A 15,913-nucleotide genomic window follows, 5' to 3' on the forward strand; every position below is an offset into this window, starting at 1 on the left:
TATTTCTAATAATTTTTTCTTAATAGTTCTTCAAGATTTTAAAATTTTACCATTGCGTAGCTGTTGCTTAATGTAATGTCATACGTTTTCGATAGGATTGAGATCTGAAGATTGTGCAGGCCAATCCAAACACGGAACATCATGCTCTTCAAGGAAGCTCTTAACATTGCCATCTGTGTGAATGGGCGTATTATCCTGCATGAAGATAGGATCACCATCCAAATTCCGACCAAAGTAGGGTAGAAAATGCTCAGTCAACATATTAATGTACTTGGCCGAATTAATTCGATCTTGCAAGCGAATTATCATTAATATTGACCAACACCAAAACCTAACCTCCACTACCTTGCAACGTTGAAACTGTGAACCTAGGATTCAATTCTTCGTCCTTTCTTCGACGGACGTACTGCTTACCATCACTGTTGAACTTGCTTTCGTCGCTAAGACTCACTTTCGACTTATATGAAGAGTCATGATCTTCATTGCATTTGACGAAGTCCAGACGGCGCTTTCTGATCTTTACAGAAATAATTGGCTTGCATCTTGCAACACAGCCTCGCAAATTAAATTCGTTCAATCTGTTTTCACTGTAGAAAGAGGTCACTTTTTGACAAGATTACATAGTTGTTGGATTTGAGGAGCCGTTTAACACCTGTTTTTGATGCTGCGGATTTTGATAGCATCTTCTTTCTTGTAGAATGTAACTCTAAGACGACCGGATAAAGAGCCACCACGAACACTGCCGGTGTTTTAGTGGTTTTGTACACGCGGTCGATTTCTTGATTTCATAAACCAGAAAGGTCGAGATTAATGAGCTCCTGACGATCAGAACGAGAAAATCGAAGCATATCAAGTAAATGTTACGTTGTATAACTTGGAACAACAATTACGATTAGAGATGTTTGTTGCCGAAAAGGTGAATATTTTAAGCTGGTTTTATGCTCAGTTTGCCTTTTCTATTAGAAGATATTTTTTTTGAAAATTGACGTGAACACTTGGATACTTCAATTTATAGTCTAATATGAACAGGTAGCATTATCTATACAATTAATAAAATTCTGAATGTTTATTTATTTATGTATGCGTGTATATATACCAATAAAACTTTCGAACGGATGCACTGAATTGAAAACATTCTTTTTTCCCCTGAAAGGAGTGAATCCCTAGATTACCCCTATCCATATATGGTTTGTAACGAACGACGGTGAGTCACACAAAAAGCCCAAAATAAGGTGTTTGGGGGCAATTGTTAAAAAGGTTACCTGCCTATATCAACGAAATCTAGCACTGTCTGTATACAGTCGCGGTAACACTTGTGGCGCAATGGATAACGCGCCTGACTACGGATTAGGATATTCCAGGTTCGAATCCTGGCAAGTTCGTAATAATTTTAACCATCATTTTATCCAAGGTTTACTCATTATTCTTACCCTTAGTTAGGGTATTATTTTTCTAGTGATTTTGTTTTGGGCATATGGGAATTTCACATACTCCGAGTTCACAAGGTAAGCGTTGATGGTAAGACGATGTTGAGTGTACTTGATGTTGAGTGTACTCGATTTTGTATTTGACTTGGCGTTGTGTGTACCGATGCGGCGCAGCCTCTAGTAGAAGAATAAAAGAATCCAAAGTGAATAAAATAAGGTTGTTTACATGCAAATTAGCTTAATTTTTAGGTTTTTGAAAACTGACTACTCGGATTCTTTTTGGTATTACTACACACACACACACACACACACACACACACACACACACACACATATATATATATATATATATATATATATATATATATATATATATATATATATATATATATACTAAAGTATGAATTTTTTTTTCACCGTCTAAAATTATAACGTCTTGACGTCATTCATATCAAACTTTTTCAAATTTAATGACTAAGGCTGAATCGCTATATGTTTTGGTTTCGATTCTAGCTAATATTACCCAAGTGATATTTTTTCAACTTTTGAATCATTACTATATATATATATATATATATATATATATATATATGTATATATATATATATATATATATATATATATGAGATACAAAATAATAATCAATAGTGTATTAGTTCTATAATAATAAATATGAAATCTGCATGAATAAAAATATATTTAAGCGTATGTAAGCCATCATTAAAAAATTTTCTTTGAGAAATACTTGTGGAGTTTTTGTGTAAACAAGTCTCCCTAGATTTCCAGAACTCTCCACCTCTTTCGATTACCGTTGCAGATAAATTTGCGTTATTGTAAAAGCAGCTTACCATTGATTTCTCGTTGGCGGTTATTATTATTATTATTATTATTATTATTATTATTATTAATTATTATTATTATTATTATTATTTTGATGGGTTGGTGCCTATAAGCACCGACCGACCAGCCACACACCACCATCCTATACGGATTCGAACTTTCTCGCTTGTAAGATTATCATCTGGAAAATAAATAAAACATTGTTTATTTAACAAGTTGTTGTTTTATTACAAACACCACGGTCGTCAGATTGTATGCATTTTTTTTTTAAAGTGCGTCTATCAAATATATTCACGACAATATAACACACATAGGGAGATAGGGAAGTTCTTTTTAGTTGTGGTAAAATATATTAATTTTCATTATCGTTTTATTAGCGTTATTCTAGTCTCACACGTGAAACCGTATAATCGGCAATTTTTTTTTTATGGTTAAAATTTTGGAAGTCGGTTACGATTATATTTAAATTATTAAATTGTCCTCCCACCCCACCAAAATATAGTTCGTTTCTTGGATATCACTTTTCCGGCCTACTAAATATGTCAGTTTGTAATAAGCCCTCGAGCAGAGAAAATATTACATTTTTGCTTGCATTTAAAATTTTGAAAAGGAAAATCAAGCACAACACTGCCAACATATGAACCTACTTTTAACTACAGAAAAAATGGCTACGGAAACATGCATAAAGATATGGCAAGTGTACAAGAAGAATGTTCTTGCAGAACGGATGTGCCAGAAATGTTTAGCTTAGTTTCGAAAAAAGAAATTTTTCACTAAGACATGCGCCTCGCTCTGGTCGACTAAAATTATCGACGATGACCAAGTTGAACAATATTGTCGTTAGACAATCAGACAAATTGAAGACGTTTTCAAAATGTCCAAATACATTGCATACATTCGATTACGCTTCTAAACTTGATGTTTGGGTTACCTATAGACTGACAGATACAAATCTCGTATAAATGGTTGCTGAAACGGGAAATAAATCAACTATTTTGGAAAGCTGCTAGTTAAAGTATGTGCCGTTTGACAACTAGACAAATGGCAAACATTCTCACGATATCCAAATCGAACGTAGAAAATTAATTGCAACAAATAAACTATGCTACTAAAATGGATATTTGGATTCCTCTTTCTTAAAAAAATACGGAACGGACTTTTTGTTGAATCGAATATATAGACAGATAGACATATACGAGAAACTATATATATATATTTTTTTCTTTTATTCAATTTTCACCCCAAACAAGGCACAATGCCTTTTTAAAGCAGGGAGCTACAATCAGGGACGTAAGTTGCAGGGGTATTATGAAGGGAGAGGAGTAGCAAGATGTCTGTTTACATTACACTTGAACTTCTGCATGTCAGTACAGTTTGGAAAGCAGAATCCCGGAAGGGAGTTCCAAAGTATAGCAGTTCTGCGGAAGAAACTATTGGAGCAGAAGTCTTTCTTACACCTAAGGATCTTTACTGTGTAGGGGTGGGATTTACTGCTTGTCGGGTTTGTCGGGGGTAGTCACGGCGGGGGTGGGGTTACAAGTGCTTGTAGTTCGTCGGGCATTCCCCATTCAAGTACTTGTAGAATAAGCAGAGGGATGCAACATTTCGTCGATTGGACAGAGGCTTAAGCTGAGATGACAGTTCAGAACCTATCAAGTTTGCGACTCTCTTTTGAACCTGGATTTTTCCCTTTCTTAAGATGGACTTAATTACATTATGTATTCTTCCAGTAATATCATATGAGCTAATTTTCCTTGGAAGATAGATAGATAGATAGATAGATAGATATATAGATAGATAGATAGATAGATATACTACATAGATAGATAGACATACTACATTGATAGATAGATAGGGAGGTAGATAGATATATAGATAGATTGGTAGGGAGGGAGATAGATAGATTGACAGATAGATAGCACTACTGTTTGTATAAGCGATTTCTTAATATTCTTCTCCAATGCGACAATCGCAAGTCAAACCATCTGTTGGCCTTTTTTTCGCAGGTGACCACCAAGAGCGTAATGGCTGTTATTAATCGCTTTTCTATAACGCATGGATAGAAATCGCCGTCGTAAATAACACTTATGCCCCATTTCCCTCCGTCGTTTCTGACCCTTTCAGTATAAATTAAATCCAATCAGGTGTTGTTAACATCCCCACGAGGGCAAGATATACGGGTTCATATTAGAGGGCATGACACATTAATATGCTTAGAGATGATAAGCACATCTTCATCTGCATTTGACAACTTGGCTTTGTAGAACCTAATTTGGTTTAGCAAAGAGATAAAGAAAACTTTAATGTATGGCGCATTTTTGAGAGGAGGCTGATATCTTCAGATAGCCTGATCTGGTAGCACCAGGTCTTGATTTGGGAAAATATCAAAAATTCCATGCTTAAGTTTAAACGAGCTTTAGTAGAAAATTTAATGTAGACAAGTTTGCTTCGTTAGTGTTTAATTATTACGGGTTAATTTATTCCTGGACTTTGATTGGTTGCTTTGTTTGAAGTTATGTCAATATTTTGACTATTATTTAATTCAGTATCCGTTCGTCTATACGCCTATAATTATTTTGTGTGTGTGCATTGATATTCATATTAAGAACCCTTTTTTCTACTTATTTAGTTATTTATTTGCTTCCTCACTGAGCAAATTAGACACAAGGCCGTTTTTTTAATGTGGAGAGTGAGGGGAGGGGGGCCAGCTCCCCCGAGAGGGAACTGGATAGCGAAAATTGGTATGAAGGGTTTTCCCTATATTGATCAAAACTGATTGCTCAGGAGCAATGGTCTGACATATAACTTCGATTGCAGTATCTGCCGGAACAGATGGTGTTTATTTGCTCCCCCACTGAGCAAATTAGGCACAAGGCCGTTTTTAATGTGAGGTAAAAACCAGCTCCCCTAAAAGGGGTCACTCTGGTTACCAAAAATAATAATTGTCCCAGTATAGAGGGTTTCCCCTCCATTGACTGGTACAAATTATCTTAAGTGTAGTATCTGCCGGAACAGATGGTATTTATTTGCTCCCCCACTGAGCAAATTAGGCACAAGGCCGTTTTTAATGTGAGGTAAAAACCAGCTCCCCTAAAAGTAGGCAAAAAGGGGGGCACTCTGGTTACCAAAAATAATAATTGTCCCAGTATAGAGGGTTTCCCCTCCATTGACTGGTACAAATCATCTTAAGTGTAGTATCTGCCGGAACAGATGGTATTTATTTGCCCCCCCACCGAGCAAATTAGGCACAAGGCCGATTTTTAATGTGAGGAGTGAAGGGAGGGGGAAGGGAAAAAGGGGACCAGCTCCCGAGAGGTGGGAAATGGGAGCTGATTAATGGTCAGGCATGTGGGGTTGCCCCCACATCTGGTCTTTGCTAGTCATAGCTAGTCATAGCTTGCAGCATCTGAAGAACAGATACTACACTTTGATAACAGAAAGAAGAAAAAAGGCGAACCTTTTTCTGTTTATTTTAAGAGAAAATACAGCTTTCTCATATATGGGTCGTAGTATTACATTCACTAGAACAAGATCTAGCTAATTTGCATATTGTTTTAGGCATTCATTTTGATTAATTCCCTATTAGGTTTTTCGGTTTTCTTATGGGATGATCGTCTTTAGTTAACTATTACTGCATATATTCTACATGATTTATACTTGCATAATATTTGCGTAAAAAGCTTATAGTTAATAAAAACCTTTTTCTATATATATATATTTATGTATGCGTGTATATATATATATGTGTGTGTGTGTGTTTAAAAAAAACTGTCTTCCAAACACCTCTGTCAGTTTTTGATCCACAGACATGAAACTTATATATAGGGTATTTGAACCCATACGAAACTTTGTATTTGAGTTTTAGTCGGGGAAAATCGGTACAAAAGTTTGAAAATTAAAAAAAAAAAATGGAATTTGCCATGTGAAGGTCGAATGCCGGCATTATGAATATGCATGTGTAATGTAATAGCTATTGGTTCATATTTTAATTTTTAGCCTTGTAGCAAACATGTCCTTATAGCTCAGGCATTAACGTCAGAGAAAAAAGTAAACCGTAAGCTAAACTTTTGGGTTCCCATTCTCGGTGGTGGTGCACGAGTCCTTTTTTTTTTTTGCTTTTTCAATCATTACTATATATTGGGTTTAATATATATAATAATAAATTCGAAATCTGCATTAACCAAAATATCGTATTTGAGCGTATTTTCCGATCGTACAATGTCGGACGAACTGCTAGTTTGTAATAAAAGTGTTTATGGTCCAAGTTCTTTATATCTTTTAATATTTATACTTAATATTTAGTTTGATTATTTTGTTTCGCGGCATATAAACCCTTTTATGGTTTGTTTTTTATGTCGAATCCAGTAATGAAAAAAATGTTTCCGTGTTACAGGTTCCTTATATCTTTAGGAATTACTCCATGGTGCTTGGCTTTGTCGTTTCTAGAGGATTCTGCTTCTTTTGTTTCTGAAGTTGTTCAGTAGGAAAAAAAGCAATAACAATAACGTTTGATGCATTTTCAAGATATAAAAAGCTTGAAACATTAAAAAAAACTTTTATCAAAATGGCTGATTTCCGTATTAATAATCCGTCAAATAAAACAACGAAACCAAACCAAAATCAAGTGTATGTAACGGATTTTAACCCAAATTAGAATAAGGATTCTCAACATAAGGTTTGGTATCATCATATCTTGATTTTAAGTTTTGTAAAGTTAACTAAGATAGTGTAGAAGTGTTTAGCTAATGAAATTACCTTCACCCACCATGGGACGGGTATCGAACTAGTAAATTTTTTCTGGTTTCCTTTGTATCTTATTATTAACCATTAGATTTTAGAAAATTAAAAATACGTCAAAACTTATGGAGTAACCTGCTGCTCTTCACCTTTTCGGTCCTTGGTCAGTGGAAGAGAAATCCTTAATGACTGAGGCAATATAAATTGTTGTTCCTATCCAGAGTGTCCCTTTAAGAGAGTTGTAATTTCCTCACATTAAAAACCGATCTTGTGTCTAACTTTGCCCTCGTGGGGAGGCAAGTAAATAGGAGCCTAATAGAAATTGGAGACTTTAAAAGAATATATGTAAAACAAAAAAAAAACAAACAAAAAAACACAATTTTACGAATTGGACATACCTTACTATACCCTCCTACAGTGCTCCACGTTGGCAACACACGGTAACTGGGCGCCTTGCGGCCCCACGCTAAACTTGTAGGAGATCTCGGTGTAGTAGGGGACCTCAGAGGTAGTGCGTTATGACTCACCGATGTGTGGACATGCCCTGGCACACTATCAACCCCTATCCCACAGTCTTGTGGGTGCCCTTGGTTGGGCGAAGACCAGGAGAATAAACCCCAAAATCAAACACCACTGCCTTGTGGGCCTTATCACAGTAAAATGCTAAGGGGTGGGAACTCTGACTTCAAATCCTACTGTAGCCTTGCAGTTTTCCTTAAAAGGCTATGGAACCTCATCCAGGAAGAAAAGGCGTAGTAGCGGACAGGATAGAGTGACTGTCTACCTCACTGAGATTACTTTCGGCCAGAAGCTGCGGCCTCTTCTGCTGCCAGTCTTCGCGGGTTCGCTCCACTGAAAATGAACATTGGTGGTTCAGAGGGTGTCTATCTGTGCGCAACAGATACTACACATAAACTGCGCAAGCAAGTTAGGAGCCAAGGTGAAAAGTCCTGTACCGAAGGATAAAGCACTGAGGCCCCGACTAGTCATCGTCAAGGCTGACGGACTGCATGCTGATGATGATGATGATGATAATGATAATGGTGAGTATGATGATGATGCTGATGATGATGATAACTATATCCTCCTATCATTTTTAATGTTGGAGGGCGAGTCTTCTTGCTGTTTCGCTTTCTTGGAGACTTACGTAGAAAGTACCAGTCAATAATCCATTCTTGACAATCAGCCCGACAGGTACTGGGCGAGTTCCTGGCCCCACGGTATGCTGCGTGGGTATTAACTAGGAAGTCAACCCTCTAAGGGTTTGCCGCCCGGCTCCAAGGTGGGGTAAGTTAATCACTTGTTGCCTGAGGCGCCCCTACCGGATAATACCGACTGGGAAGCCATTTGGGGCGCTGGCTGGACACCCTCACTTTCCGACCTTGTGTCACATCTTGCTGAATAATAAGCTAGAAGTGAGGTCAGCGATCCAATCAGAATTTTTTTTATTTAATTTTTTTTTCTCGACCCCTAAAAAGCAAATTTCCACTGAGTCGTAAGGAGTGGTGTGGGTGGCTGTAATTAGTGTCCAGATTTATAGGACAATCTCAAGTGGTAAGTTCCGCAGCGGTATATTTGTTCACATTTCATTTAAATTTAAATGTCCACATGTTTGTACTGTCTGAGAAACAATGTGCAGGGAGGGAACTCCAAAGGCTAGCGATTTAAGAAAAGAAGCGAGTAGAGCAGAAAAGTTTCCGGCATCTCGAAATATTTACAGTGATGGGGTGAGATTTTTTTGTTTGTGATAATGGTGATGATTATGATAGTAGTGATGATCATGATGAGGAGGAGGAGGATGGTGGTGGTGGTGCTAGTCATGATAATGATGGTGGTGTTTATGATGATGGTAATGATTATGATTATAGCGATTATGATGGTGATGGTGATAATGATGGGGATAATTATAATCTTGATGATGATAATGATCGTGATGCTGATGATTGTGATGAACATGATGGTAGTGATTATGATGATGATAATAATGATGATGGTAGTGGCGATAATTATGATGATGATAACGACGACGATGACGACGATGACGACGATGACGACAATGGTTCCGAAATAAAAATACGAACCACAGGCTAATAAAAATACTATTAAATTTTGTCTCTCATAGCCCAGCCCCTGCCCACCCGTCTCTGGGAAAATTTCAGATCAGCAGTGGCCCCTCTTTAACTGAAGTCACCCTTGATTCCGAATGGCATCATAGCGCGGTTTCAGTTCTTCCTCTTATAATCGTACACGTTTTAAGCCCGACGGCTTGGCACCGAAGAAAAGACCCCCCGCCCCCAGATACGGGGCCAACCTGTAACTAGGATCATGTGAACTGGTAATCATACGCAGCAGTGTGTCTCCTTGTTCTGTTTCTTTTTTTTCTATCTCTATCACTTCTCTGTCTTTTTGCTCTCCTTATCATCTCTTTACATATATATATATATACATATATATATATATATATATATATATATATATATATATATATATGTATGTATGTATATATATATACATATATATATACACATATACATATATACATACATATATATATATATATATATATATATATATATATATATACATCCCTGTTTCTCTCGTTCTGTTTATCAGGTTATTTCTATCATTTTGTATTTTTTATTCCTCCCTTTCTCTTTAATAACCTTTGCTCGCAGTACATCCCCCCTCTCTCTCTCTCTCTCTCTCTCTCTCTCGCCTTTTCACTCTCTGATCTCTTTATGTCTTTTGCAGTCGCCGCTAAGAGTGCGCTTTCCTGTCTTGGCAGGGAACAAAACCGGCTTCGAAATCTAGTGGCGGAAGCACTCTTCTCCACCCTACTTCCCCGTTCTCAAAACATAGACCTTCCGAGTCTATCTGCGCTCTATCGCTATGAGATCCCCGATAAAATTGTCTCAGAGATAGTTATATTTGTTTACAACACCACGTTCTATAACACGCATGATGGGAAAACGAATGAACACGCATCGATGGAAAGATCCCACCATTTTCCCAGCGGCCTTGATAGAGTTCAAAATAGACTTCGTAGCCTCGTAGGAGATGTCCTTTTCTCTTCCCTGCAACCTCTATCTCACAGAAGAGATGTTGCGAGTTTGTCTCTGATGTATCGTTATTTTCATTGAAAGTGTTCGACTGAACTTCAGTCTATGGTCCCCCCTCGCCTAACTTTCACAAGAAACACTTGTCTAGCTTAAAACACTATCAATAATTCCACCCCACTCTTTATCTGTGCCTAAACCTAAACGTAGATTCCATGAACAAAGCTTCTTTCTTAGAACTGCACGCCTGTGGAATAGTCTTCCGTTTTACTGCTTTCCGGCTGACTACAATGTGGTTGTGTTCAAGTCTAACGTAAATAAGTTCTTGATGAGCCGTTCTATATAAGTTATCAAATTTACCGAATTTTCATTACTAATGATTACTATATTGTCCAATTTCTACTGTACACTCTTTACCCCTTATCCTTGAGTGGCCTCTTGGTCTTGATAATATGGTGATGCCTGTGTAAAAAAAATATATCCAACGCAATGGCGGAAAGCCTAGAGGAAGACATCGACTGTAGTGGAATAGAGAGAAAAATAGATGGCAACATTCAGTGCTGCCAAAACTAAACTTTTTTCCTTCAATAATTACAAGAAACATTTTCAACCACTAATAATCATGGCTAATAATAGATAACTTGAAAGTACTTCGTTCAAACTAATCAGTTTAAAGTTCACGGGGAACATAAGTTGGAACAGATACATTAAGGGCAATGCAAAGTCTGCTGCAAAAAAGATGGTCTCTAACGTGCTAAAATGTTACTTACGCGTTAGAGTATCATGTAGATCTACAAGGCCACGATTCGTCCATTCATGGAGTACTGATGCCACGTTTGGGATTGTGCATTTGCTACTAGTCTCCTACTCTTAGACAGGGTTCACAAGAGAGTCGCCAACCTTATAGGTTCTGCATGGTCAACTAGGCTTCAATTTCTGTCTGATTTACAAAATGTTGCATACTTCTGCCTGTTTGACAAGTATTTTAGTGGTAGGAGCTCAGACCAGTTACAAGCCCTTGCATCCCCTCGACGTAAATACCACTGACAAATATGCATACCGCAAACTTATCCAGCATAAGTCCAGTACAAACAGACAAAAGTATATAGAAACTAGAAGTAACTGTAAGAAATAGCGCATTGAAACGCAGAAATTAGGAACTCGAGATTTCTGGAAAATCTACAACAGTGTAATAAATAATGAGCAACCAGCAATTCCCCTACTATCCAACAATCATGAGGATATTTGCCCGGCAACCGTGCAAGCTAACATGCGTTTCCGTCAGTTTGTCTGAAACTCTACTTTGGACCTAGAAAACCACTCCATTTCTGATTTTTCTTTGAAGATAGAAACCAAACTAGATGGTCTGAAAATCACCCTTCTCAAGCACATGATATCATAAAAAACCTCGACACCTCAAAAGCATATGGACCTGGTTTCATCCCGGATGTACTATTAAAAAAAAATCTCTGCTGAGGTTGTTTCAGTTTTTTCCAAACTCTTCAATAAATGCCTTAACGAACCTTGCTTTTCTGACAGTTGGAAAACTGCTGTTTTGGTACCAGTTTACAAGAATTCTAGCGAAAGAACTGCTCATTAAATTACCGTCCTGTTAGCTTCTTTCCTCTTTTCGCCCAAATATTTCAGTCCATAATTAATCAAACTCTAGTTCACCACATTGCAGTTGCTAAACTTCTCTCTTACCATCAATATGGATTTAGGCAAGCCCGTTCTACTGCAGATATGCTAACTATAATCTCTGAACTTATATACCATGCACTGGATAAGACAGGAAAGGGAAGAACATTAGCTTTAGATACATCTAAGGCTTTTGACAGGATATGGAACGATGGGGTTCTCATAAAAATCAGATTATACGGTATTACTTGACGAATACTAAACATAATTAAATCCTTCTTAAATAAGAAAAAAATCCAGGTTGCCCTCGATTCTCGTACGTCAAAACAATATGATATTAATGCGGGTCTAACTCAAGGGTTTATCCTTAGCCCTTTATTATTCCTGAAATTATTAAATGACTTCCTTGATAAAATAATCTCTGAGATGGTATATTTGCTGACAACATATAACAGCATGAGAGAAAAATTAATGAACATATATTCAAGGCAATGGCAGGACACCTCGAAAAATAGATAGTTACCTTCAATGCTGCCAAGGCTAAGCTCGTGTCCATTAATAATTACAAGAAACCTTCTCAACCAACAATAGCCATGGCTACAGATACATTACCTGAAAGTACTTCATTCAAACACCTCGGCTTAACGTCCACGAAATACATGAGTTGAAACGAATACATTGAGGCCATTGCCAAGGCTGCTGCGAAGAAGATGAGCTCTGTCTGTCGTGCTAGAAAGCTACTTACGACTGAAAGTATTCTGTACCTCGACAAGGTCACCATTCGCTCATATATCTAGTATTGTTGTCATATTTGGGCTGGTACATCTGCTACTAGTCTCTCACTACCGGATAGAGTTCAAAAGAGAGTCGCCAATTTAATAGGCCCCGCACGGTCATCTAACCATTCTCCCTCTGTCGCATCGACGAAATGTTGCATCCCTCTGTCTGTTTTACAAGTATTTTAATGGCAAATGCCCTCGACGAACTATAAGCTCTTGTACCCCCCCGACGCAAATACCCCCGACAAATCCGACAAGCAGCAAAATCGCACCCTACACAGTAGAGATGTTTAGGTATAAGAAAGTCTTCTACTCTAATTGTATCTTCCCCAGAACTGCTAGACTCTGGAATTCCCTTTTGAATTCCTGCTTCCGCAACTGTACTGACATGCAGAAGTTCAAGTGTAATGTAAACGGACATCTTGCTTCTCAACTCCCTACATAGTATTCCTCCAACTTATGTCCCAGATAGAAGCCGCCTACATCAAAGTGGCACTATGTCTTATTTGAGGTAAAAATGTAATGATAAAACCTGACAACAGCAAAATCCCACCCCTATAATCTAGAGATCACTAGATGTTAGAAAGCTTTCTACCCTTTCTTCCCTAAGACTGCTAGCTTTTGGAATTCCCTTCCGGGTTCCTGCTTCCACAACTGTACTGACGTGCAGAAGTCCAAGCGTAATGTAAACAGCCATCTTGCTGCTCAACTCCCTATATAGTATCCTTGCAACCTATTTCCCAAATAGTAGCCCCCTATATCAAAGCGGCACTGAGCCTTGTTTGGGGTGAAAGTGCAATAAAAAAATTTTTAAAGTATCATGACAGGTTCTATCTATTCACAGTGGACACTCGTCTACCTACAACAACTTCTATCATGCCCCCTTATTCTTTATCTGAGCATAAAACTACACGTATATTCTATGAGCAAATTTTATTTTCTAGAACTGCTCATCTGTAGAACAAAATCCCGCGGAACTACTTTCCTGTACAATATAACATGGTGGGTTTTCAAATCCAACGTAAACAAGCTCCTGTTGAGCCTTTCTCTTAATTAAATAAATACTACCCACGGTCCACATTTCCCGATAATCACGATATGGTCTCATCGGCCAAGTGATGCTCATTAATCCTAATCGTCAAGTAGCTTCGGGCCTTGATAACTGGTGACTCCTTTTAGTATAAAAAGTCAATATATCAATCTATATCTTTCTGTTCTCTTCCTTTTCTTCACTCTCTCTCCTCTTTACCTCCCTCTTCTTCCCTTCTCTCTATTTTCCTATATCTCGTCTTGTCTCTCTTCTCTCTATTGTATTGTTATTTCTTTCCCTCTATCTCTTCTCTTTCTTCTCCTCCCTCTCTTCTCTTACGCATCTTTCTCGCCCGTTTCTCTCTCACATCCACACATATACGAGTAATAGCACATAGAAAAAAACATTAAAAATATTATAAAGAATAAAAAATTTGCAATGCTCCATGTAAAAAGAACAAGTTATTTGTTTGTATCTGAGTCCGTGTCTGTTTCAATACGCGTCTGTTTGCATACATGCATGCATACTCGCCTGCATAAAAATGAACACTCAATCAGGTTCAATATAAAGGGGAGGGCACGCTTACATGCTTTTAACCATTTTTAACGATTTGTATGGACTTTTTCAATAAATTCACTAAACACAATTTTTTTTATTCATCATTCGCCTGAAGACGACCCATGGAAGTCGAAAATTCGCGACTATGGTAAAATTCTTTTTACATTCCAACAGAACATTCGAACATTGGCCCGTTAAATGGAAAAAAAAAACCCGGATTGTTAGAGAAACAAACAGGGATTATCCCTGCTGGTCAAGAAACATACATACATACATATATACATATATACATACATGCATACATACAGGTATACATACATACATGCATACATACACACATGTATAAATACATACATGCATACATACATGCATTCATACATGTATACATACATACACGCATGCATACATGCATACATACATACATGCATACATGTATACATACATACATGCATACATGCATAAAGGATAATGATTACAACGTCTTGTCAGACGAGTGCCACTCCCTCAGACATCTAAAATCCATGAGCCCAAATGTCTGAGGGAGTATCTATACAAATATGATGTTACAGAGTCTTAGCTTTGTACGACAGCTAAGTCTCTCTTTCGGTTCAAAATGTGTAGACCCAGCAACAAGCAAGAGCAAGATAGCCAGCAACAAATTAAACTGCAGACCAGCTTAATGCGGGTACTGGTCTTCCGCTGTATGTTTTTTTTTAATCAGAGATTTGCTTCTCCTAGAAAGGTTGCCTTCACCACGGCTTACGGGAGCCCTCTCTACCCCAATACATATATATACACACACAAATATACACGATGCTAGTTGGCCGTTGACCCAGAAAAAGAGTTCATTCGCGCTTTGGAAGGTCTTGTTTTTAATCCTTCAGTGAGACTAGCCGCCCTCCTCAGCAAGCAAGTCTGGTGGGGGAACCAGTTTAGTCGCCGGTGACCCGACCATGAGGCAGGTAGTACTAGGTTACATGGTACTAGTAGCATATGACATGACCTGACATAAACATACATGCATACACACATGCATACACACATGCATACATACACACATACATACATACATACATACATACCCACATGCATACATATACATGTGCATACATGCATATAGATAAATATATATAAGGGGATCAAACAAGTATAAAACCCTCTAGACTTTGAGAGGGAGGTAAACAGGTACTACATCTTGCCCAAGGGTGACATGGAACTGTGTAAGGCTGAGGCGTTCGTCTCCCTGAGGTTGTAGGTATACCCACATACCCATACTCGGGGGTAGTAGGTATACATACACACATGCATACATACATATATATGCATACATACATACATGCATACATACATGCATACATACATATACATGATGATTGCAACGTCTTGTCAGACGAATGCCACTCCCTCAGACATTTAAAATCCATGAGCCCAAATGCCTGAGGGAGTATCTATACAAAGATGATGTTTCAGAGTCTTAGCTTTGTACGACAGCTAAGTCTCTCTCTCTCTCGGTTCAAAATGTTGAGATCCAGCAACAAGCAAGAGCAAGATAGCCAGCAACAAAGTAAACTGCAGACCAGCTTAATGCGGGTACTGGTCTTCCGCTTTATGGTTTTTTAAATCAGAGATTTGCTTCGCCTAGAAAGGTTGCCTTCACCATGGCTTACGGGAGCCATCTCCACCCCAATAGACATATATACACACACACACACAAATATACACGGTGCTAGTTGGCCGTGGACCCAGAAAAAGAGTTCATTCGCCCTTTACATACATACATGCATGCATGCATACATACATACATACACACATACATACATATACATGCATACATACATACATATATAT

The sequence above is a fragment of the Euprymna scolopes genome, chromosome 30 (genome assembly GCF_053919585.1).
Source record: "Euprymna scolopes isolate OS-2025 chromosome 30, ASM5391958v1, whole genome shotgun sequence".
NCBI lineage: Eukaryota > Metazoa > Mollusca > Cephalopoda > Sepiida > Sepiolidae > Euprymna > Euprymna scolopes.